The sequence below is a fragment of the Macaca nemestrina genome, chromosome 10 (assembly GCF_043159975.1).
Source record: "Macaca nemestrina isolate mMacNem1 chromosome 10, mMacNem.hap1, whole genome shotgun sequence".
In the NCBI taxonomy this organism is placed as follows: Eukaryota; Metazoa; Chordata; class Mammalia; order Primates; family Cercopithecidae; genus Macaca; species Macaca nemestrina.
Window position 1 is genome coordinate 93,025,408 of NC_092134.1, and position 27,606 is coordinate 93,053,013.

The 27,606-nt window shown below is 36.4% G+C and overlaps 1 protein-coding gene and 1 pseudogene across 2 annotated transcripts in view; both read right to left on the reverse strand.

The window, feature by feature from the left end:
• The window catches only part of LOC105470139 (contactin 1), a 388,425-nt gene that overhangs the window by 340,166 nt on the left and 20,653 nt on the right, over nucleotides 1–27,606 (reverse strand). The window lies entirely within an intron of this gene.
• LOC139356803 (methionine aminopeptidase 1 pseudogene) overlaps nucleotides 1–27,606 on the reverse strand; it is a 93,780-nt pseudogene that overhangs the window by 46,428 nt on the left and 19,746 nt on the right.

A 27,606-nucleotide genomic window follows, 5' to 3' on the forward strand; every position in this document is an offset into this window, starting at 1 on the left:
TAAATTGTAATGATAATAGAATTATAATATGTGAGAGTTATTTGGCATCTACTAAATTCCAGGTAACAGATTTTAAGTCATTATTTGCATTAATCCTTAAACATATAAGCTACATAAAATCATTTTTTCTATTTTCCTAATGAGAAAATGTGAATGAAGCTGAGCAGTTTGTACCAAATCACACAAGTAGCCAAAGGCCAGTATTTAAGTATCTCAGTTCAGAAGCAGTGCTCTTCATCCACGATGCCCTTCTGTGCCCTAAAGGTCTACTGCCTTTTCAGGGTCTTGCTCAGCAACTTTTACATGGTAAACCCTAGGATATTTATTACATTGAATCTCACCACTTAACCCTTACCATTAATTTGATCTTAAATAGGCTGTTTTCATATAATTATAAATCTGGGACCCTCAAGTCAACATTTTGAATGTTTCTGTTTCCCCATTATACTCCAACATTTTAAACAGAATATGTCCTCAGCTAGAGTACTTGGCCTAATCATTAGTTCTTATGCCTCTTTCTGCCTTTTAGTGGACTCCAATCGTTTTGTAGATCTGAATTGACAGCAATTACATAAAGCAGCCAGAGGATGATTAGCTTGGAAGGCTGAATTGTGTCAAGTTAATTACCAGTGGTGCAGACTGACTTTGATTCATGAATATGGCTTTTTGCAGAGCTCTTAAGATGTTAATCAGTCAACACTTATTTTTTACAGTTTAATGGAAATGTCAGAAGGAGAGTTGAGGTGGGGGGGAGCGGGGGGGACCCCAGGAACAGAGACCCTGGTGAGCATTGAATCACCAAATATAAAAGAAAAATTCATTTTAAAGAAGTGGTTTCAGGATACTTGATCATGAAATGAACACTCCTTTAACTGCCGGAGCTGCAATCAAATCAATCGTCAGTGTTCTTGACAAATGTGAGGATCAACTGAAAGACTACTCTTTCACAGACAAACTTTCTAAATTCCATTAAATGGAGCTGTGTGGCAGTAGAGATAAATGTCAAAAGACAAGAAAGAATATTTATTCTTTTTAAATACAAAATATTTAGAATGCATTATATACTTTTTTTTATCAAATTGGAAATATTCTGCAATCCCTTCCTGGTTCAACATTGAACAAACACTACTGGGAATAAAGAATTCCTCACAATCAAGTGCTTTAGTTGTTTTTTAAGCCTACTGCCTTTCTTTATCTCATGGTGCCAAACATCTCTTGTACTCTTCCTCTGGCAGGGGAAGGGGGAGGGCAGGAAGACCTCCTTACCTGAACACTTTTGAGAATAATAGCATGATAGTAAAAATATGAACCCCACATTGTGCTGTCAAATTTTGCCACTGAATATATTTTAATTTATGAAAAAAAAAATCTGACTTTTAAAATACGGAATCCAAATCTTGAATGTGTATTTCAGCCATCATTTTTAAGTTGGTTGTTTGTGACCAAAGAAATAATAAGCAAAAAAATAAAAATAAAAAATGTAGCCTTATTCGGGTTTATAAGCTTTTTGTTAGGAGGCAACACTGTATTTTAAGGACATTGTATTTTGCATTTTGAAAACTGCAAATCAAGTGTAACATCAACCAAGAACATATCATAACCAAATACATCTACTTACTGTGTTTATAAATATTCTCTCCTGGCTTACCTATCTCCACTCAGAGCCCAAATCCATACCCAGGAACTGTGTCTCTTTCATAAATAGAATGCAAAAGCTTCTAGGCTCCATACTGATGATCATATCCATTAGGTGACTATAAGAATAAATTTTCTGGTAAAAATAACCAGGTAGTTGTAACTTTTGAAGCTAATTAAAATAGACACCAACCCTATGAGTAAGGAGAGAGAATAATACAAAATGCCTGCTTCATTTATCAATATTATGTAGGCAAAATTAGCATTTTGATGTTAAGAAAAATGTCAAAGAATGCTACTGGATTGAGGAGTTTCATATTAGTGAAATAACTTGAAAGAAAGGATTTTTATAGAATTAATTCCTGTCAGCTTATCCAAACATTTCAACAAAAAAATTTGTAGGCAAATCATTAACACTTCAGTACTTTTCTTTGAGGTTTCCTCAATAGAGACACTAACAGGATTTCTGAACAAATATGGATTTGAATGTTCTTTTGCATTGCATTAAAGACCATCACAGTCAGTGGTTTCTCATGCCCCTCTATGCACTAGAGGAGAAAACAACTAACCTACAATTCTGCAATGAAGTTTTCCTGGCAGACTATCAGCATGGTCTATAATTATTTCACATCTTCAAAATTTCATTTTTGAAATTTGAGAATTTTGGATAATGAGTCAGTAAAATGTATTTGGTGTAATTTCATAAATCATTATGATAAATTAAAATATTATGCTGCAGTTCTGTTCCAAACTTTTAGATGGGAACGTTCTCTTAATGTTGAATGTCCCCATTTATCATTGGAGTTTTCCTTAGTTCTCCACATATTAAATGTATGAAATTTAATGTTCTTAAAGATAGCTAGAAAGTAGACATAACATTATCAGATACTATTCATACTGAATACTTTGCAGAAAAATTACTGCCTAAATTAAGCGCTATATGGTTAAAATTGCTTTGACCCTTCCATTTGGTGAGGCAAATGGTTTAATGAGCAATTTCTCTAGCTTTTCTCATTTGCAATTTAACATTTTCTATTTTATAGTACAAATATTTTTTCAGTGATTGATTCAACAAATATTTTCAGATTTCCTTCTGCACCAAGAATGTAATGATTACCAAAACCAAATGCCTGTTCCCCAAGAGTCCATAATTTAGTGAAAGATTATAAAGCAATACATGAATGTTATGCGCTTATTTCTTTCCTGTATTAGAATCTAATTAGACTGTTTAAATCACCCAAAAGCCCCCCAGTCAGAGATAACCACAGTTAAATTACTGGGATATCTAAATATGTATTCGTGTGTATTTATTAGGTTGGACCATTTGAAGTCACTATATTTGTTAATTAGAAATGGTCAATAATGGCAATTTGATCCAGTTCGACCTAATTAATATATTCCATTGTATGTGTGACCCACAATTTTCTGCAGTTGAATGTTGAAATTATTATCAATACTTTCTATAATAAGTAATGCTAATAAACTAGGCTATATTGCATACCTGGTCACATCAGTCTTTATGTATATCTTTTCATTCTTTTCCCATTAAAAATCCCTGCAAGCAAAATATCTAAAGAATATGTACATTTTTAAAAACTTGAAATTTATATTTTTAAATTGTGCTTAGGATTTTTTTGCTCAGAGTGTTGTTTCTATTTCAATTTGACAAATGGTGTTTTGAAAATTAATGGCTGCTTTATCCAATTTCTCCATGGTTTTCTATTATCTGTCAAATCAATTTTGGTCACTTATGGTTTACTAAAAAGTTTGTACTTCACTCCTGTTTGGCCTTTTCTAAAAATATGGAATTGTCATAGTATTTTATTTATTAAGGGAAAAAAACACCCAAAATATGTTATGTCCTTCCCACTATCATTTCTAACATAATACATTTTGTTTCTCCTTTGTTTTCCTATATGTCTTGCCAAGGATTGGTCTATTTTAATGACCTTGTCAAAGAACAAATACCAAATTAAAAATGGCATTTTCCCTTTTTATCCCAATTTTTAAATTTAAGCTTTTGTTTTTGGTGATTTTTTCTTCTTTACTTTCCTCAAGTATATATCCTTACTCTTTTTTTCTGATGTTTAGTTCGTTTAATTGTTAGTTTACTTATTTTCAGGCTTTACTATGCCTGTTGCATAATATCTTTTTTGATAGTTATTTAAACTTTTAAATCTCATTTTACACATTATATTAACATTTACATTGCAAGGCATTCCATCACAAATATTACAGATTGATAAAAACTTCATACACATACTCCCCCAAATTGAAACCAGATACAGTCACTTTACTAAATCAATAAAATAAAAACAATGGAAATGTTAATATAACTATTTTAAAACAGCAAGGCCTCAGGCACTCTGGAAAAGATGTTCTCTTGCAACTATTATATAACATGTCAGTGGTACAAAATTATATTACATGAAAGTTAGCAAATACCCATTAATTAAGTCCACTCTAATAATGACAATGACTTTAGGATCTGATATGTAGTCATTGGATACATTCCTATTTGGACAACTGTCAAAAGGAACAGATATTGGGCAACTGAGGTCATTTCTAATGAGGTTCTCAACTGTGAAAAGGTGAGGTGTGTTTTCAGCATACCATGGACAGTTACATCCCTGCTATAGTCACCATCTGGTTTACTCAACAGAATCTAACAGCACACTTGACTTACTATGCTCACAGTCGGAGACACTTTAGAACTCTTTCCCCATCATCTTCCACAGTGCACCCTCCACCCTTCTCTGAGAATCTCCAAGGTATGCCCTTGACATAAAATAAAGAAGAGAAGAAAAGAGGCTTTGCCTCTCCCATTTCTGACCAACCAGTAGTTTGGCATAGCAGTGTACTACAAAATTCTCATGCCCTGCAACAGTCAGTCACCACTGGGAGCATGGCTACTTTTGCCATAATCTAAACTTTAAAAAGCCTGATAATGAGAAAATGGGTGTGTAGGAAGATTTAGAGGGAGGGAACAGCACTGAAAGGAGTTGAGCAATATTTCCTTTATTCTTCTCAGCTTTTTTAGACTCAAAACAAGTTCTTAAGGACACACATCAAATTGCTGTAGTCCTTTCTTCCTATAGTCAAAACAAAACAAAGGATAAAAAATGTCCCCTTCCTTTCTCTGCTCCCCCAAAAATGTGTAGTACAGTAAGAAGATACTATTGAGATGTGCTATTTTGAAGAAATTAAAATTGGGATATGTAGTGAGGCTGTACACTATCAAGTTGCCAGGTTAGCATTTCACAGCCAGTGTCTGTGACCAGCAAGGAGTGGTGGAACCGAGCAGACCACTTTCAATGTCTCCTCACTGCAGTCCAACCTTCTGGCTAGGATTCATCCTGCCATCCACCTTCACAAATCATTGGCTCAACTGTAAATACATGGCTTGACTGTATCACACCAACTGCTTTATTTTAGGCACAATGGAGTGCATTGGGGGCTGTATGAAAAACTTGTGGACTCCATGCTCGCAATAGCTTCAAACAACTGAAACTTTATTTGCTTGGGCAGGCTTCTGAAATATGTTTCCCAATTCTCTGTATCAAACATCAGGTTTCACTGCATTGATGGCTTGCATGAGGCACTCATATGTGGTCTGAACAAATTTCCATGTGTCCTCATCCATATTGCCAACAAAATATGTCTCAGTCATGTCCCCATAATAACCACTGCAATAAAGAGTGACGTTGACATTAACAATATCACCTTCTTCCAAGGAGTGTCTGGAATTCTGTGGGAAAGTATAGTAATTCAGAGAAGGATAATAATTTATTGCAATGCATCCTAAGTGTACAGCATGGTCTGTTCCTTCAGTAGTTACACCTGGTTTAACCATCCCAGCAGCATTATCCAAAACTTCTCTAGCAGTTTAGATACAAGTCACATTCCTTTTGATCTTCAGATCAGAATAACTTAACTTGAGAAGTACCTTTAAGAGCCTGTTCAGATTCAGACATTCCCAAGGAATGATCAGTAAAATCTGGTCTTTGACTGTAACTTGGCACCGGTCTTGTTGTCATCAGTGGATAATGTGGTCTAAGTTTACCAGTGTATGGATATTAACACTGGCCAACGGGTCAGTGTTAATACCACCTTCTACACTCCAGGAAGACACTTCTTGCTTTTCTTTTTCGTCTTTTGCTTTCTTATGTAATAATTTGTGAGCAGCTCAATTTTCTTTGAAATATTCTGTGAGCAGAAGTGCAAGCCTTGGATGCCCAGTTGATGCAGGTGGGACAAGAGAGATTGGCCTGGGGACTCCAGCCATCTGTCTCCTTGGCCGTCATGCTGCCTGCCTGCTGGGAGAGCACTCAACCAGGAAGAGGAGGAGGAAGAGGAAGCCTGTGCATCATTTTATACGTACTTTTTAACCTGTTATTTTCTAAGCATGATAAAATTGTAAAAGTCACTGTTTTCCTAAGAGTTAATAAAGAGAGTCACTTATCTCAAATGTAAAATGGGTTGATTTGGTAAACATTGTTGGTGTTCAGAGCCATTACAAATCCCACTTCTCATCTGCCTTCCTTTCCTATAGAATGTGGATAGCCAACATTTTTGCCAAGTCCTTACAACTAGGGTCTAGTTCTACCCAATGAGATATTAACAGAAGTCGCTAGGTAGTACTTCCAGGAAAGCTCTAGAAGAAGTCTTACAGAGCTTACTAGTAGTTGCCCTTTTTTTGGTCCTCTACTATTCTCCTTGTTCCTGCCTGGATATGGTCATTTGCCCAAAGGCTTAGCAGTCATCTTCAACATGAGGATGAAACCACACACTTAGGATACTATGGAGTGGGAGAGCAGGGAGAAAAAGCAGAGATACTTAAGAATGTCCTGGAGTTAATGCACAGATCTAAACTGCTTGCCTCTGGACTTCCTGTTTCATGGAAAAAAAAAAAAAAAGCCTTTTCTTATTTACACTACTTTCATTAGGTTTTCTCATTCTAGCTGCTAAAATTAATGTTAATTGAAAGTATGGCTGTTGTTGATGTCAGTTCTCAACCCAGAATCCTTGTTACTAGTCAACACAAATGTCTCCCAGCTACCATGAGAACATAGCTGCACTCTTCTCTGGGAAATTGTCCTGGCCTAAGAAGAATTCTATGCCTTACTCTGGGCATGACACACCAGCCAATGGTTTAGTGATAGGACAGTCCAAAAGCACTGCTGCTCTGCCTGAGGGCGGGACACCTCTACAGGGTCATTTGGATGCGAGTTTACATTGGGAGTGACTGAGACTAGACTTCAGTCTCTCATCCCGCCCGAACACATTATTCTATTTCCTTCACTTACAGATTTGTCCTGAGTATATTTCCTTAATAAATCACTTACATCTGGGAAGGCCTATCAAATCCAGTGCATATTTTTATGTTAGGATTTTTAATAAATATCCTATGTTTATTTTGTAGATAAAGGGTGTAGCATGTGTAGTTTTTGCTTTTTAGATTTTTTCGACAATTTGTCTATGGCCTAATATAGGATTGATTTTGTCTGGATACGTGGAAATTTGAAAATAAAGTGGTTTTTGTTTCCTAAATAATTTACAAGTTTAGGATATAAGTTAATCTTATTAGTTCTATCACTTAAATCCAATATGTTTATATTATTTATCATTTGAGTCTCCTTGTATTTATAACAGTTTCTTAAAATTTGCATGTACATTTTCTGACTCATGCAGGTCCATCCATTTTTTTATCTGTGATGTACATTTTCTTACCATTTATAAAACTAATCTTCTACATTCCATTCATCCTCTTTGCTTTGAATTCTGTTATTTCTGCTTTTCATTTGCTTTATATTTGTCTGACATTCTTCTCATTTTATTTAAAGCTTTATTTCATTTTAAACATGACTAAAATTTTTTAAACTTTTCTCTTGTAAATAGCATATATCAGGATTTTTTTTTTGCCCCAATTTTACAGTCTTTGTTTTTTGCATTTTTTTTTTGACACTTTGTCCTTGCAGGAGTGTAGTTAACCATCACATTTATTATACTGTATAACACATTTTTAAAATAATATTTCCTCATATTCTTTTTATTATTAGAAATTTTTAACTATTATAATAAAAAAGAACATGAGGAAGCATTTTAAAGAAATAATTTTATTGTTAGAATTTTTAAATTATAGTAAGACTTTTTAATTAGATTAAAAATCAGATTAGAATTTATTTAATTTTATTTAGATTTTTCTTAATTTTATATAATGTTTACATTCTAATAAAAACATGCGAATTTTAAATATAAGTATTTTAAAGAAAATATGTAATACATTATAAAACTTGTGATGGCTAGCTTACTTTAATTCATTTTCCTTTATTAGTTTGTCTACTGATTTTGAAGGCAAACATTCTATTTTTATTCCAACAGAGTTTTTTAAAAATTGAAAGAAATTTCACATCTTTTATTGGTATTATTAATAAAAAAAGAAAAGAATTATTGAATTATCCCTTGATATGGTTTGGCTCTGCCTCCCCACCTAAATCTCACTTGGAATTGTAATCCCTATAATCCCCATTTGTCAAGGGTGGGGCCAGGTGGAGGTAATTGGATCATGGAGGTGGTTTCCCCCATGCTGTTCTGGAGATAGTGAGTCTCAGGAGATCTGATGGTTGTAGAAGCACCTGGAATTTCCCCTGCTTGCACTCACTCCATCCTGCCACCCTGTGAAGAAGGTGTCTGCTTCTCCTTTGTCTTCCGCCATGATTGTAAGTTTCCTGAGGTCTTGCCAGCCATGCAAAACTGTGAGTCAATGAAACCTCTTTCCTTTATAAACTACCCAGTCTGGGGTACTTCTTCATAGTAGTGTGAGAACGAACTAATACATCCCTTTTATCAAATTTCTTCATATGTACTATTTAAAAGCCAGAACATAGTTTCTGAATTGTTTTAACATTTTTATTTTTCCAAAATATTTTAATATTTGTATTACTTTTTACCATATCAGCAATAATAAAGAATAGTTATATCCTAATTCTGGAGTGGGTGGGTGAAATTTATTTTCTTCTGTTTGCCACATTCTTTCCCCCTCCCCAGTCATTAAACAAAGGTTTTATTATTCTTGAAATGTTAGATATTTTACCATACCTGTGTATTGATGTCTTCTCATCAGTTATTACTATGCAAATGCTGACTCAAGACTTCCTTGAACTCATGAAACGTTTTTTTTCCTACTATTTTAAATTATTGCTTCTCCTGTTTGCTCTGGTGGGTTTTTTTTTTTTTTTTTTTTTTTTTTTAATTGAATGCCTAATAAACACCTATTTAATCTCAGAGCTCTGGCCTCCTGTGTCAAAGAAATATTGTATTGGACAAATTTAACCAGGCAAGAAAAACTTTACTCAAGACTATTGCAATAGCGGAAAGGGATTAAACTCAACCTCACCAAAACAATAAGCGAGAGAGATTTTAAGAGCTGAGGTGAGCTAGTGGACATGTACTGAAGGATGTCATGGTGAGGCTGGTGATTAGGTCAACTGTGTTTGCTAATTTGCACTTGTTGAAATTAGGTTCTACTCTCCTATAGAAACTAAGAGATAGGGGTAGGGGCACTATCTTCCTTAATGATTACATTTCAAAGGGATGGCTCCCAGGTCCTTGAGAAAGATATTTCTGGATTGCAAAACTGGCTAGAGGCTGGGCTGGAAAAAAGATTTATGTACATCTCAAAGGGACAGAGAATTTTCAATTACAAGTGTTGTTGTTGTTGTTTTGAGACAGTTTCACTTTTGTTGCCCAGGCTGGAGTGCAATGGTGTGATCTCAGCTCACAACCTCCGCCTCTCAGGTTCAAGTGATTCTCCTGCCTCAGCCTCCTGAGTAGCTGGGATTACATGCATGCGCCACCACGCCTGGCTAATTTTGTGTTTTTAGTAGAGACGAGGTTTCTACATGTTAGCGAGGCTGGTCTTGAACTCCCGACCTCAGGTGATCTGCCCGCCTCTGCCTCCCAAAGTACTGGGATTACAGGCATGAGCCACCACACCTGGCCCGATTACAAGTTTTCTAAAGTAAATCCCCTAGAAAAGGAGGTAAGGGGCCTGAGACTTCGGAAGAAGCCAATTTAGTCAAGCTAAGTGGAACTTAAGCCTGTCTTGTTCACAGTCACTTGTCTTCTGTAATTTGGGTCTCCTTATATTTTCCTGAGTTCCAGGAGTATTTCCTGAACTTGTTATCTACATGGCCGATTTGGTAAAATTCCATCAATGATCTCTATTTTCTTTCACGTTTTAAATGTAGCAATAGTGCTTTTCATTCCCTACAATCTCTCATTGTTTCAGAGCATTTTCTCATCCATGATTCTTATTCTACCTTAATTGGAAAAGCATTGGTTTATTTCTGATACCAACACAATAAATTCAAAAATTCTTTATCGTGTCTTGTAGTAACCAATGTATAAATCTACACTGTCTTATTTTAAATATCACTATCTTTTGAACCAAAGTAAGTGTTCTTCTGTTTGCTCATGATCACAGAGGACAGTCTGTGTATTTTCAATACTCAGTATTGAGATAGGTTCTTCCAAAAAACTTATGTATCTATTTCCAAATATTTCTAGCACAAATGAAAGGACAATGAACTAGTTTAAAATTCTTTTATTTTTATTTTGCTAGTCAGGAGATCCAATAGCCTAGGGTAGTGGCAGACAGAAATTGAGTTGTGTTGGAAGTCAGGACAAGATCTATTAGCCTATATTGAAGCTGAGTTTTCTTTTTCTCTGTTTGTTGAAGAAATCAGTAGTTAGATGAGCCAAGCCTCTATTCTATGCCTGAAAGACACTCTTGTAGAAATCCAGGGATTGTAGTGGTGCCCTCTCTTTGTTCCCAGAATATGCCAGAATCTGACCATAACTGGCTTTTAAGAGAAAGGATTAGCAAACTTCTGCTAGTATCTGGGACCGACTTACCCATGAGTCAGGCACAGCAGGCACAGTGCCTAGGGTACATGTTACATTTAGAGGTTCAAAAATGTTCTAATTTGTCTTAAAATTAGAAATGAAAAATATAATTATAATGAATATATAATAATGAATCCAGCCTGGACATACAAGGAATAGTATATATAAAATAATGAATATATAATAATGAATTTATATCAAGACAGAATATAATTTGTAATTCTCTCTGTCTCTGCCTCTCCTTTATAATTTATAACTATCTTTCTCTTTCTATTGGAAGAAGAGGCCCAGGCACTTAGAAGTGTCTAGGGTCCATGAAAGTCATAATGAAGCCCTGCTACCATCTCTTCCACTTGCCTTTTGGATAAACCATTTAAACACATGCAGATATTCTTGATCACATTAGTAGTTCCTTCAAACTAGTATGACTTCACTATATCTAGCAGAAATATGTCAGAGTTTCTAGTTGTGAATATAACCCATTGCCATATATCCCCTGTTTTTCTATCTTGTTGCTTACTATGGTACAATCCTAATAGGGCAAAAGGTGTGATCACTTCATGCCTGTAATGAACAACAGAGCTATAAAAGTTTCAGTCACCTATGATAAGTCCATGAATAATACATCAAGTGTTACATAAAACACTTTAAAAAACAAATCTGAGATAATAAAGTATATATTCTTTCAAAGCTCAAAACCACTCAGACGAACATTTATACAGCCATATTCCATTTAGCTCCAGTTTCCTCCACTTTCTGGAAAAATTCTGAAGGTTCAGTCTGGAAGTCTCATGAGAGTCATCTTGGAGGATTTCAGGTTAATAAAACTGAAAGTGTAAAGCAGCTGAGGTTGGCTTCTTTACCAGACAACTACTTTGGTTATTAGAGATGAAATCTTAAAAGATTGTGGAACAATGTAGCCCAGCAAAGGGAAATCGAATATGCAATGAAAATAATGATCTTGAATAGCTAAGAATTAATTATGTAGAATTCCACAGCCTAAAAACATCATCTGCTAGGCCTGGATGGAACAGCTTCCAGATAAGGAGCGAAGTCGGCCTGCCTCCTCAGTGCCAGGCTCCTGCTAGTACATGCGCTATCCCATGTCATCCTCTAACAGCTCTCTATGGCAGCTACTTTTATTATTAATATTTCACAGGCAATAAAGCAGGCTGAGAGATTTTAAGTAACTTGCCTAAGTCAGATCTAGTAAGGCGAGCGTGAAAGCCAACAAATTCTATTGGGTTCTTTGCTCTAAACTGATTACACTACTCTATCTTCAAAACACCTTTCCTTTACATAGGAAAAAAAACCGCATTTGTTGGAGGGCTCTCATGAAAATTTTACTGCCTAATATACGTTTTCCTTCAGCATATATGCAGAAGTTTTCTTACTGACTGTGGTTTCGCTTTATTTTAGTAAGAAATAAATTCATATATGCTTAGAAAAGAGAGAACCAGTTCTATTACTCTCTGAAATATTTTACATTACTAGACTTATTCTACATTAACACTGCTTTTCTCCTGTACCACAAAATCCATACTATATATAATATATAAAAAACATGGATTGTGTGTGTGTGAGTGTGTGCGTATGTATGTATGTATGTGTATATATCGGCCAACTGATAGACTTTCAGTAACTATTTTGACTCTCTGTTTGAGAGTGGAGCTTACTGTCATGCATCTCAATAAACTACAAGTGGCTTGAAGACATGGATAATATCTAAGAGACCTACAACCACTTTTCCAAAGCTCATAGGGCCAGATATGTTTTGGACCTAGATATTTTTTATAATTTTCAGAAACGTGTGTATATATGTATATACACATATTTGGAATAACAACCTATAATCAAAGACATCCATATTTCTTCAGCAAAAACTGTGAATATTATGAATATTCACAGAAAGTGGAATAGATAAGATATAAATTGCCTTAAACCAGTTCAGAACAGGTTATCTTAACAAATGAGTTCAGGTCAAGATCAGATTTTGTCACCAAATGAGTCATAGACACTGCATGTTTAGTTTAAATTTCCATATTATAAGGCAGGAAATGTGGACCTGTACTTCTTTTGTACCCTGCATAGCTCCCCTACAAGGTGTTTGTTAGCTGATGGAGAAGTCTGTTGTTCCCCACGGCTCAGATTAATGTAATATGTCCCAATTCAGCAGACAGCATCCTTCATGATAAATTATAAAAATGAATATATTAAGTTTTGAGATTGGGAATCAGAGTCGAATTTTTCTTTGGCATTTCTCTTTGGCAGGGAAAATAAGTTGATGTTTTTAGAGATCTTTATATGACATTAAGAACCTTAAAACCTAGAAAAAAGGGTTCTATATATATATATATATATAAAGGTGATCCTGAATATTTTTATAGTCACCATCTATGTAGCTTATTTGCCATTTGGGGGCAGAGAATGTGATAAGAATCATGACAAACTGGCACATGAGATTTCTATGAAAGAGGACAGAGATGGAACGCATTACATCCTTTATGTAAGTATCACTGTCTGAAACATAATTCTAATAAGTGAGATATCTAGATGAATGTGATGCCTGGGATTCGGAAAGAGGAGAGAGAGATTCAACTAATGCATTTGTTTTCTTAAATGAGGAAACACATATTTCACTTTATATTTTACATATTCATAGCTGGATTTCAGTTTAAACAATCTGACTATATATACACACACACACACACACACACACACACACACACACGTGTATATATATGTGTGTGTATACATATATATATATCTTTTTTGTTTGTTTTTTTGAGACAGAGTCTTGCTCTGTCAACAGGCTGGACTGCAGTGGCACAATCTCTGCTCACTGCAACCTCTGACTCCCTGGTTCAAGGGATTCTCCCGCCTCAGCCTCCTGAGTATCTGGGATTATAGTCACACACCACCATGCCCAGATAATTTTTTTGTATTTCTAGTAGAGACAGGGTTTCACCATGTTGTCCAGGATGGTCTTCATCTCCTGATCTCGTGATCCACTGCATTAGCCTCCCAAAGTAGTGGGATTACAGGCGTGGACCACCACGCCTGGCCTGACAATAATTTTTTAATTACACAAAAAAAGTTATGATGATTAAACTTTCAAGGAGATTTATAATATGATTCAATTATTAATCTACTGTATTGTCTTTGCATTTCAAATACAATTCAATTCTCAAAAACACAAAACAGTCACACAAATGAAATGGTATTTGACTCTGTACCTTAATTCACTGGTTGTACTGCATGACTCTTGTGTGTGTATACACATACACACCCACACCCCTTTCAGATGGGTGTTACTTATCCTGTGATCTAGCATAGTATTTAACAATGAAACAAGCATACTCTTAATTAAGTCTTTAAAAGTCAATGGAATTGCCTCATCTGGGAAGCACAAGGGGGAAGGGAATTGCTTTTCCTAGCCAAAGGAAATTGAGACACACAATGCCTGGAAAATCGGGTCACTCCCACCCTAATACTGTGCTTTACCAAGGGTCTTAGCAAAGGGCACACCATGAGATTATATCCTACACCTGGCCTGGAGGGTCCCACGCCCACAGAGCCTCCCTCATTGCTAGCACAGCAGTTTGAGATCTAACTGCAAGGCATCATTGAGGCTGGGGGAGGGGCGCCCGCCATTGCTGAGGCTTAAGTAGGTAAACAAAGCCCCCTGGAAGCTCGAATTGGGTGGAGCCCACCACAGCTAAGGAGGCCTGCCAGACTCTGTAGGCTCCACCTCTGGGGACTAGGCATAGCTAAACAAAAAGCAGCAGAAACCTCTGCAGATGTAAATGTCCCTGTCTGACCGCTTTGAAGAGAGCAGTGGTTCTCCCAGCATGGAGCTTGATATCTGAGAACGGACAGACTGCCTGCTCAAGTGCGTCCCTGACCCCTGAGTAGCCTAACTGGGAGACATCCCCCACTAGGTGCACACCAACACCTCACACCTCACAGGACTGGGTACACCCCTGAGACGAAGCTTCCAGAGCAAGAATCACACAGCAACACTCGCTGTTCAGCAATATTCTATCTTCTGCAGCCTCTGCTGCTGATACCCAGGCAAACAGGGTCTGGAGTGGACCTCAAGCAAACTCCAAAAGACCTACAGCTGAGGGTCCTGACTGTTAGAAGGAAAACTAACAAACAGAAAGGACACCCACACCAAAACCCCATCAGTACATCACCATCATCAAAGACCAAAGGCAGATAAAACCACAAAGATGGGGAAAAAGCAGTGCAGAAAAGCTGGAAATTCAAAAAATCAGAGTGCATATCCCCCTCCAAAAGAACGCAGGTCATCGCCAGCAATGGAACAAAACTGGATGGAGAATGACTTTGACGAGTTGAGAGAAGAAGGCTTCAGTCAATCAAACTTCTCAGATCTAAAGGAGGAACTATGTAACCAGCACAAAGAAATTAAAAACCTTGAAAAAAGAATGGATGAATGGATAACTAGAATAATCAATGCAGAGAAGACCTTAACAGAACTGATAGAGATGAAAACCATGACACGAGAACTACGTGACAAATGCACAAGCTTCAGTAACCGACTCGATCAACTGGAAGAAAGAGTATCAGTGATTGAAGATCAAATGAATGAAATGAAGCGAGAAGAGAAGTGTAGAGAAAAAAGAGTAAAAAGAAATGAACAAAGCCTCCAAGAAATACGGAATTATGTGAAAAGACCAAATCTACGTCTGATTGGGGTGCCTGAACGTGACGGGGAAAATGGAACCAAGTTGGAAAACACTCTGCAGGATATCATCCAGGAGAATTTCCCCAACCTAGTAAGGCAGGCCAACATTCAAATTCAGGAAATACAGAGAACGCCACAAAGATACTCCTCGAGAAGAGCAACTCCAAGACACATATTTGTCAGATTCACCAAAGTTGAAATGAAGGAAAAAATCTTAAGGGCAGCCAGAGAGAAATGTCGGGTTACCCACAAAGGGAAGCCCATCAGACTAACAGCAGATCTCTCGGCAGAATCTCTGCAAGCCAGAAGAGAGTGGGGACCAATGTTCAACATTCTTAAAGAAAAGAATTTTCAACCCAGAATTTCATATCCAGCCAAACTAAGTTTCATAAGTGAAGGAGAAATAAAATCCTTCACAGACAAGCAAATGCGTAGAGACTTTGTCACCACCAGGCATGCCCTACAAGAGATCCTGAAGTAAGCACTAAACATGGAAAGGAAAAACCGGTACCAGCCATTGCAAAAACATGCCAAAATGTAAAGTCCATCGATGCTAGGAAGAAACTGCATCAACTAACGGGCAAAATAACCAGCTAATATCATAACGACAGAATCAAGTTCACACATAACAATATTAACCTTAAATGTAAATAGACTAAATGGTCCAATTAAAAGACACAGACTGGCAAATTGGATAAAGAGGCAAAACCATCTCACATGCAGAGACAGATATAGGCTCAAAATAAAGGGATGGAGGAAGATCTACCAAGCAAATGGAAAACAAAAATAAAGCAGGGGTTGCAATCCTCGTCTCTGATAAAACAGACTTTAAGCCATCAAAGATCAAAAGAGATAAAGAAGGCCATTACATAATGGTAAAGGGATCAATTCATCAGGAAGAGCTAACTATCCCAAATATATATGCACCCAATACAGGAGCACCCAGATTCATAAAGAAAGTCCTTAGAGACTTACAAAGAGACTTAGACTTCCATACAATAATAATGGGAGACTTTAACAACCCACTGTCAACACTAGACAGATGAACAAGACAGAAAGTTAACAAGGATAAACAGGAATTGAACTTGACTCTGCACCAAGTGGACCTAATAGACATCTACAGAACTCTCCACCCCAAATCAACAAAATATATATTCTTCTCACCACCACATCGCACTTATTCCAAAATTGACCACATAGTTGGAAGTAAAGCACTCCTCAGCAAATGTAAAAGAACAGAAATTATAACAAACAGTCTCTCAGACCACAGAGCAATCAAACTAGAACTCAGGACTAAGAAACGCACTCAAAATTGCTCAACTACAATGAAACTGAACAGTCTGCTCCTGAATGACTACTGGGTACAGAACGAAATGAAGGCAGAAATAAAGATGTTCTTTGAAACCAATGAGAACAAAGATACAACATACCAGAATCTCTGGGACACATTTAAAGCAGTGTGTAGAGGGAAATTTATAGCACTAAATGCCCACAAGAGAAAGCAGGAAAGATGTAGAATTGACACCCTAACGTCACAATTAAAAGGACTAGAGAAGCAAGAGCAAACACATTCAAAAGCTAGCAGAAGGCAAGAAATAACTAAGATCAGAGCAGAACTGAAGGAGATAGAGACACAAAAACACCTCCAAAAAATCAATCAATCCAGGAGCTGTTTTTTTGAAAAGATCAACAAAATTGATAGACCACTAGCAAGACTAATAAAGAAGAAAAGAGAGAAGAATCAAATAGATGCAATAAAAAATGATAAAGGGGATATCACCACCGACCCCACAGAAATACAAACTACCATCAGAGAATACTATAAACACCTCTATGCAAATAAACTCGAAAACCTAGAAGAAATGGATAATTTCCTGGACACTTACACTCTCCCAAGACTAAACCAGGAAGAAGTTGAATCCCTAAATAGACCAATAGCAGGCTCTGAAATTGAGGCAATAATTAATAGCCTACCAACCAAAAAACATCCAGGATCAGATGGATTCACAGCCAAATTCTACCAGAGGTACAAGGAGGAGCTGGTACCATTCCTTCTGAAACTATTCCAATCAATAAAAAAGAGGGAATACTCCCTAACTCATTTTACGAGGCCAACATCATCCTGATACTAAACCCTGGCAGAGACACAACAAGAAAAGAGAATTTTAGACCAATATCCCTGATGAACATTGATGCAAAAATCCTCATTAAAATACTGGCAAACAGAATCCAGCAGCACATCAAAAAGCTTATCCACCATGATCAAGTTGGCTTCATCCCTGGGATGCAAGGCTGGTTCAACATACACAAATCAATAAATGTAATCCAGTATATAAACAGAACCAAAGACAGAAACCACATGATTATCTCAAAAGATGCAGAAAAGACCTCTGACAAAATTCAACAGCCCTTCATGCTGAAAACTCTCAATAAATTTGGTATTCATGGAACGTATCTCAAAATAATAAGAGCTATTTATGACAAACCCACAGCCAATATCATACTGAATGGGCAAAAAACTGGAAGCATTCCCTTTGAAAATTGGCACAAGACAGGGATGGCCTCTCTCACCACTCATATTCAACATAGTGTTGGAAGTTCTGGCTAGGGCAGTCAGTCAAGAGAAAGAAATCAAGGGTATTCAGTTAGGAAAAGAAGAAGTCAAATTGTCCCTGTCTGCAGATGACATGATTGTATATTTAGAAAACCCCCTTGTCTCAGCCAGAAATCTCCTTAAGCTGATAAGCAACTTCAACAAAGTCTCAGGATACAAAATCAGTGTGCAAAAATCACAAGCATTCTTATACACCAGTAACAGACAAACAGAGAGCCAAATCATGAATGAACTCCCATTCACAATAGCTTCAAAGAGAATAAAATACCTAGGTATCCAACTTACAAGGGATGTAAGTGACCTCTTCAAGGAGAACTACAAACCACTGCTCAGTGAAATAAAAGAGGACACAAACAAATGGAAGAACATACCATGCTCATGGATAGGAAGAATCAATATTGTGAAAATGGCCATACTGCCCAAGGTAATTTATAGATTCAATGCCATCCCCATTAAGCTACCAATGAGTTTCTTCACAGAATTGAAAAAAATTGCTTCATATGGAACCAAAAATGAGCCCGCATTGCCAAGACAATCCTAAGCCAAAAGAACAAAGCTGGAGGCATCACGCTACCTGACTTCAAACTATACTACAAGGCTACAGTAACCAAAACAGCATGGTACTGGGACCAAAACAGAGATATAGACCAATGGAAAAGTACAAAGTCCTCAGAAATAATACCACACATCTACAGCCATCTGATCTTTGACAAACCTGAGAAAAACAAGAAATGGGGAAAGGATTCCCTATTTAATAAATGGTGCTGGGAAAATTGGCTAGCCATAACTAGAAAGCTAAAACTGGATCCTTTCCTTACTCCTTATAAGAAGATTAACTCAAGATGGATTAGAGATTTAAATGTTAGACCTAGGCCGGGCTCAGGGGCTCAAGCCTGTAATCCCAGCACTTTGGGAGGCTGAGACGGGCGGATCACGAAGTCAGGAGATCAAGACCATCCTGGCTAACACAGTGAAACCCCGTCTCTACTAAAAAATACAAAAAACTAGCCAGGCGAGGTGGCGGGCGCCTGTAGTCCCAGCTACTCGGGAGGCTGAGGCAGGAGAATGGTGTAAACCTGGGAGGCGGAGCTTGCAGTGAGCTAAGATCCGGCCACCGCACTCCAGCCTGAGCGACAAAGCGAGACTCCACCTCAAAAAAAAAAAAAAAAAAAAAAAAAAGTTAGACCTAAAACCATAAAAACCCTAAAAGAAAACCTAGGTAATACCATTCAGGACATAGGCATGGGCAAGTACTTCATGTCTAAAACACCAAAAGCAATGGCAACAAAAGCCAAAATTGACAAATGGGATCTAATTAAACTAAAGAGCTTCTGCACAGCCAAAGAAACTACCATCAGAGTGAACAGGCAACCTACAGAATGGAAGAAAAATTTTGCAATCTACTCATTAGACAAAGGGCTAATATCCAGAACCTACAAAGAACTCAAACAAATTTACAAGAAAAAATCAAACAACCCCATCAAAAAGTGGGCAAGGATATAAACAGATACTTCTCAAAAGAAGACATTTATACACCCAACAGACACATGAAAATATGCTTATCATCCCTCGCCATCAAAGAAATGCAAATCAAAACCACAATGAGATACCATCTCATACCACTTAGAATGGCAATCATTAAAAAATCAGGAAACAACAGGTGCCGGAGAGGATGTGGAGAAATAGGAACACTTTTACACTGTTGGTGGGACTGTAAACTAGTTCAACCATGTGGAAAACAGTGTGGCAATTCCTCAAGCATCTAGAACTAGAAATACGATTTGACCCAGCCATCCCATTACTAGGTATATACCCAAAGGATTATAAATCATGCTGCTATAAAGACACATGCACACGTATGTTTATTGCGGCACTATTCACAATAGCAAAGACTTGGAACCAACCCCAATGTCCATCAATGATAGACTGGATTAAGAAAATGTGGCACATATACACCATGGAATACTATGCAGCCATAAAAAAGGATGAGTTTGTGTCCTTTGTAGGGACATGGATGCAGCTGGAAACCATCAGTCTTAGCAAACTATCACAAGAACAGAAAACCAAACACCGCATGTTCTCACTCATAGGTGGGAATTGAACAGCAAGAACATTTGGACACAGGGTGGGGAACATCACACACCAGGGCCTATTGTAGGGAGGGGAGAAGGGGGAGGGATAGCATTAGGAGATATAACTAATGTAAATGACGAGTTAATGGGTGCAGCACACCAACATGGCACATGTATACTTATGTAACAAATCTGCACATTGTGCACATATACCCTAGAACTTAAAGTATAATAAAAAATAAAATAAAAGTCAATAAAAAAACTAGTCCTGAAGAGACCAAATTAATACCAATAAATATGTTTTTCAAAACTTACTCTTTTGATTCTAACATATTTTAGAGATAAATATAGGTGTAAATGAAAACAAATAGTCTAATTCTTAGACTAGTCATGAGTAGACAAGTCTAAGAAAGACACATTAGATTGGGCGCGGTGGCTCACGCCTGTATTCCCATCACTTTGGGAGGCCAAGGTGGTTGGATCAAGAGGTCAGGAGTTCAAGACCAGCCTGACCAACATGGTAAAACCCCATCTCTACTAAAAATACAAAAAAAAAAAAAAATTAGCCAGGCATGGTGGCATGCACCTATAATCCCAGCTACTCAGGAGGCTGAGAAGGGAGAATTGCTTGAATCCAGGAGGCAGAGGTTGCAGTGAGCCGTGAATGCGCCACTGCACTCCAACCGGGGCAACAGAGCGAGAGCAAGACTCCATCTCAAAAAAAAAAAAAACATCAAAGTAGTCTGACCACCAGACCACCAAAATAAGTCTTTTAGCAAACTCTACTCTTTTAACTTTGTGTGGTACTAACACATGGTAAATACTTAATAGATATTTGCTTTGTTGTCTGAGATCTACAGCTACATAGCAAGCATGTTATGTATTTCATTTGAACCATGCAAGAATATACTGAGCAAATAAGGATGATATATTTTATTGATCTCAAAGCACAATAAGATCATTCAAGTTTCACAATTACACATGGAATATAGTTAAGGTTTCAGTCTTCATTCAAAGATAGATTCTCTTTTTCATAAAAGCCACTACTTCTTTTCTTTCAGTTGTGACATTTAGTAACTCTTTTGTAAGCCCGATCATCAGGTTAAGAAGGACAACTACTTAGAATTTCCTCACAAAAAGCTTAGAAATTATAAAGCACTTTTTGAGCTTAATGAAGTTTATGATGTCTAAATGCTTAGGCCTATACATAAAGCTTCCCTAAATACCATACTCCAAAAATACAACTATCCTGAATCTTAAATCAAAGTGATGATTAATTCATCTTCCCATTGTGTTCACATATTACTGATTTATTTAGCAAACTCTAATATTATAAAAAAAGAATACCCATAAATTACATTATTTCCTTTGGTGACTCAGCAACTGTTAATTTTTCCATATTGAGCACGTTATTTCTAACTGAATGGGCAACACTTGTTCAAGGGACAAATAAGTAAATGATTAACTTTAGTTGTTTAGTGTTTAAAAAGTTTTGAACCATAATAACATGCAGGTGATCAAATAATGCTTATCTCAAATAGCCTCTACTAAAAAAAAAAAAAAAAAAACCCTCAAAACATCCAAGGTGAGGGGAAGAAAATGTAATGGAACCATCCTTCTAAGGGCATCTTTGGAAAATGTTCTCCGATGAAAAAAAAAAAAATCCCAGATATTCATCATATGAATAGCCAGGGCCCAGAAATGCACACAAAGGTCTTTTCAAATCAAGGTAACAGTAGAGTGAGAGAAAGTTTTGAAGGATAGGTGTGACGTCCATTAGATGTAACTTAGAATCCAAGCACTATCACTTATTGACTCTAAACTTGTAACCTCGCTTGACCTCAGTTTCTTCATCTTTAAAGAGGGGATAGTAGTCTCTACCTCACAGTGCCATGTGAGGACTCTATTTAGTTGTACTGCTACAACATGATGGATTTTAGAACACCTTAGAGGCTTCTTTTTTTGCCCACTAGGACAAAAATGGTGGGCTCTACCGACATTACTGAATTCACCGAAGCCAGTCACCAGTGTCGACTGGAAGCTTCTCAGGTTCCTTATCAGAGAAGGCACTGAAAAACACTGGACACGGTGGCTCACACCTGTAATCCCAGCACTTTGGGAGGCCCAGGTGGGCGGATTATGAAGTCAGGAGATCAAGACCATCCTGGCCAACACGGTGAACCCCCATCTCTATCAAAAAAAAAAAAAAAAAAAATTAGCCAAGCACAGTAGCCCGTGCCTGTAGCTACTCAGGAGGCTGAGGCAGGAGAATCACTTGAACCCGGGAAGCGGAGGTTGCAGTAAGCCAAGATTATGCCACTGCACTCCAGCCTGGCGACAGAGCAAGATTCTGTCTCAAAACAAAACAAAACCAAACAAAACAAAAAACAAACAAACAAAAAAAACTTTCATGAACCTCAGGAAATACCTTTACAATTATTCAGCAAGTTCTTGGTTTCAAATGAGAATGCACATTACTTTAAGAAAGAGATATCCGTCAGATGAGATAAAAGAAATATTAAATAGGCCCAATTCCATGTGAAAACATAAAAAAAACACTGAGAAAAAATTAAAACTTAATCTAATTTTAAGTCATTCAATTAAAAATTTAGAATCTTTCTTCTTCAAAGACAAAATACATAACCTATTTACAAAAAAAGCCCCATTTTCTTAGTAACTTTAAAGCTCACTAAAGACTGATTAATGTAGACCTAAAGATGACAAACCTAGTTTTATAAGAATTCATGGGCAGAATTACTTTTCAACAAGGCCCTATTTTGCTGAAGTAATCTGCCAGGTGTCTCATGTTTACAGGAGTAATTTTATCCAGTGGTGCCCACAATTCTAAAGCCTCACCTTAACCAATGCTAGAAAAATAAAACTATATTTCTACATAAAACTGTGAAATGACTTTCCTCATGATGTCATAATGCTCCTTCAAGAAACTGACTTGAAATAAAATAAATGAAGTTCATTTGAAAATGACTGTTTATTTACAAATATTGACACCCAGTGAATGAGCAGAAATTCACTTATTTTGAATATCAATTTGGATGGCTAGCTGAAGTTTAAATAAGAATGTACTTTAGAACTGAAAGGAATAAAAACAATTTGGGGTCAGAAATCCAATGCCTATCAAGAATATAATAACTATACCCTGTGAAATTCTTCAAAGCCCTTTATACGAAAAGTAGCTCAGTGTTCATTTTAGTTGAGTTTAATGGATTTATCGTTTATAATTTTAGGTGAATGAATGTCCTGTATTGATTTTCTTATTTATATATACATTTAGGTAAAACAAATAACAGTTTCTATACAAAGGTTCAACTGTGTTTCAGCTTAATACAAATGAATGTTAAAATCAAAGAGAGTGAGAGCAGTAATTTTAGTCAAATTTTTGCTTGTACTGGGTTCAGGTTTTGATCTCAGTCTCCAGCAGTTACTGAATCAATGACTGTGTGCAAGTTATTTCACTTTTCTGAGCCTTTCTTATAAAACAGAAAAAAATAACACTTTTGGCTAGCTGTGAGGGTTACCAAAAAATATGTACAAAAGGCTTTGTACACACCTATAAATATATAAACCATTATTTTCTCTTTCCCCATTGCTGGTGAAGATTAAATAAGATTATAAAACACACCTAAAAGAGCTCTGTAATTGTTAGCTTTAAAGTGTTATTAATATATATGGGAGCACATTATATTTATCTGTTTTTAAGTAGACTGATTTCTACATGGGTTCCTTAACATTAGAGAAGAAAAAGTATTTTTGGTGTTCCCTCTGATATGGTTCATTTATTCTTAGTATCAGAAGTTTGCCGTCATCTTGTCCCCGTAACTATGTGATAAGATCACAGACGGTTTTCAAGTACAATTACAGTAATAATTGTTGCCAAATTCTGAATCTAAACTATCCATGTATCTTCCAATGCCCTTTTCCTTGAAGGCTAAGCCAATGAGTTTCAGATATGCTTGGAAATGCAGCTAGTGTCTCAGTCTCTAGACTCATTTGTAATTGCCCATGTCCAACACCCAGGTGATGTAGGCAAAACTTTATTCATAATAGCTATCAAGTGTATATTTTGAAGGATACATTGCTCCTTATATGGCACTTTCAACATTTGTTAGAGGTTGTCTCTTGTCTCAAGGTATTTAGATTTGTGAAGGAATAAAGAAGGAGAAGGAGAAAAAAGAGGAAGAGGAAAGAAGAAAAGGGAGGAGGAGAAGAAGACCAGGAAGGGGAAGGAGGAAAGGAAGGGATGAAAAGGAGGGAAGGAGAGAGGATGAAGGGAGAAAGGGAGAGAGACAGGAAGGAAAGGAGGAGGGAGGGAAGGAAGGGAAGAAGAAAAGGAGAGAGAGAGAGAGAGAGAGAGAGAGAGAGAGAGAGAGAGAGAGAGAAGGAATGGAAGCATCTAGTACCCTTGTAAGGATGCTGGGGCCAGTCCCTCATTACTTAACAACCTCTTGCCATGGGAAAGTTTATCCTTTTCTTTAAGCTTTTTTCCTTAGATTTTTTTAAAGCTACCTTTTGAGTTTACGGGAGGCTTAGGGACGATATTTTTAGAATGTCCTGTGTAGGCCTGACATAAAGAAAGTAGGTCTCAAGAAATGGTAGTTGTCTTCATATCTGCACATTTCCCTCCTTAACTATTATCCTCTATCCATTTCCCTATGTCAAGATGCAAGCCCAAACTAATTAAGTTTGAATGTCTGAATGGTGGTGCCCAGGCATCAGATCAGTGTTGTTAAAGTTACCCAGGTGATTTTAACATTCAGCTAGGTTGTGAGTCACTCTACCATCCTGACTTAAAATATTACAAATATCTGTGGAATTTAATTCTTAATCTCAAGGGTGCATTTACTAGTGATTTGTGATGGCAAATTACATCAAGTCCTCTGAGTGCTAAACTATAAGAGTTTTGAAATCAGTTAATAAAAAAGCTTCAGAGCTGTTCCACTAGCTCCCCAAAAGGCTTGATTGTAATAAAAACTTGAGACCCTAACAGATTTATTTCTTAAAAGCAACAGGAATGGCAATATTTTATCCAACACAAGGGGAATCAAATGAAGACCTGGAAGATTACTTAGTTGTTTTTTAATATTAAGTTTGTGCAAAAGTAATCGTAGTTTTTGCCATTACCTTCAATAGCAAAAACTGCGATTACTTTTGCACCAATTAATAAAGAGGATTATTATTGATGTTAAAAGAAGGCAAAAAAAATCCTGCTAATGTGGCATTATCCTATGCATAAATGAATCTGTTTTGTTCTTTTCTCCCATTAATACTCTTGGCGTCATTATCATTTTCTGAGATAAGATTTACCAGTTAACAAAGAAGTGTTGGTACCAAAGTTACTACTTAGGGCAGTGCTACCAAAAGGAGGCTCTCAAAAAAGCAGTACCACCATCACCTGGGAGCTTGTTAAAATGCAAATTATCAGGCCCCACTCCAGACCTAACGAATTAGACTCTTCGACAGTGGGGTCAAGGAATCTGTTTTAACAAGTAATTCCAATGACATTCAATGTACATTCATTCTTAAGAATCATGGGCTTAGAGGAAATCTAAAACAAATGAAATTCAGTTCTTAATCCATGCTAACCCATTTTTAATTTTTCTACAAAAATGCTTACAAAACAGTTTTCTTTCACAGAGAATTTTTCAATCAGCTGCAGAATGACCATGAGGACTTGAAGTTCTTGTCCAAGGTCAATATTTATCTCTTTTGTCAGAAACAAAAGACTTTCCGTCTGTTTTTGAGTGAGTGGATCGCATACAGAGCATAGAGTTAAATATCGAAGGCATATTTTGTTTCAGCAGGTCCTGAGGCAGTAAGAATCCCTCAAGAGCTGGACAGTACAAAATCCAAAAGTTGCAGAAGCTGCAGAATAGTCATATGATATAGTCACTTTTAGCTCACTGAAATATAATCTTGCATTTTTGTTGCTTCATTTCTATTTAAAAAATTCATGTTAAATCGCATTTTTGACAACCCTGACATCTTACAAGGTAATCAGTTCAAGGTTGATTAAATGAAAGTCTGCAGGAAAGCTGATTCAACATGTCACTTCTTAAAACAAATAATATATAATATTGATCTCAACCTCTATTTCTGTGAAGATATAAAAGATAAGAGCATCTTTATAATAAAGGATTAGACATGCTACTGTATCTTTTCATTTTCCAGTAAAGGTGGATAACATAACTTCACAAATAATCAACATTTTAATCATGTCTATGTTGGAGAGATGGGGGAAGGTGCTATTATTCAGTAATATGGGATCCTTTGTGTAAGATTTACAGTCACTATCCAGCAACCCACTGAGTCCAGAAACACCCATACTGTTCCATTTTTCTTCATGAAGTGCCCAAACTGCATGTTTTTCTTGAGTTTATTAATGTTTTAAGTGAAAATCTGCGTTTTGAAAATCCAAAAATCTTTAATATGTGTCTATCTGTGAAGAATTTTCAAACAGACAAGATACTAAATCAACTCCCAATTTTAAGTTCTTTAAGTAGAGAACACTATTTTCTGAATAATACAAACAAAAAAAAATAAAACAGCTGGTAATCATTCCCATCTCATACCACATAGATAGTCAAATAATAAAATAAGATCTTTCCAGTGATCAGCAGAATCCCAATTACCCACCAAGGAGGTCACTTGACCTCAACCTGTTCCTCATAGCAGTGAGAAATAGAGGAGAGTGTAATTTCATAATACTAGGGGAAAAAGGTATGATTCTGTCATTAAACAATAGACTTGACCAAAGCACTAAATGTGGAAAAGACATATGACTCTATTTTTCAGTGGTTCTCATAGTAATAATGCACAATGGTTTTGGATTGGACATTTCATTTACTTTTTTGTTTATTGTATTGGAAACATACAGAGCTCCTTCACTCTTCCTAAATACTGACTTTCTTCTCCTATGCCTTATGGCACATTTTTAACATGATAGGACCTTAAAAATATTACATCTACAGCACAACTTCTCTAGCACTTTCATTAGTCAAATGTTTTTTATGGTGTGTGGGGGGCATTTATATGTGTTATGTCATTCTATATAAATAGAAAAATCAACTGATGATATTATTCCAAATAGTCAATAGGCTATTAGTACAAAGAAACAGAAATCACCGAGTAAGTTTTTTTTCTACATTTAAAAAATATATATATTTTTTATTTAATATAATATAAACAAGTATGATAACAACCATGATAAAATGTTCCTCGGCATGACAGTTTTGATTTTGTCCAACATCAAGTTTATTTAAATTTCTGCTCAATTAATCCCTGTAATTAATCCCATGAACTATAACAATCCATGACGTGAGGGAGAAAAATACTTTTCTAGATCACATAAATCACTTCAATTATATTTTTGAGAAAGCATTGAAAAAAATTAATCATATGGGATTTAAAATAAAAGGCTCAGTTCATTTAAAAACTTTTTAATGGAATGTACTTGGTTTTGAAATGAATGCAAAAATAAGGTCCGGAACAGAAGCAGAGGCTAGTGGTGTTTTTCTTGCACAGTTTGCAGAACCATGAGCCAAATAAACCTCTTTTCTTTATAAATTACACAGCCTCTGCTATTCCTTTATACAAGGAAGAGTATAAACAGAAGTGCCAGACTTTTTTTGACAACCAGCTCTCATGGGAAT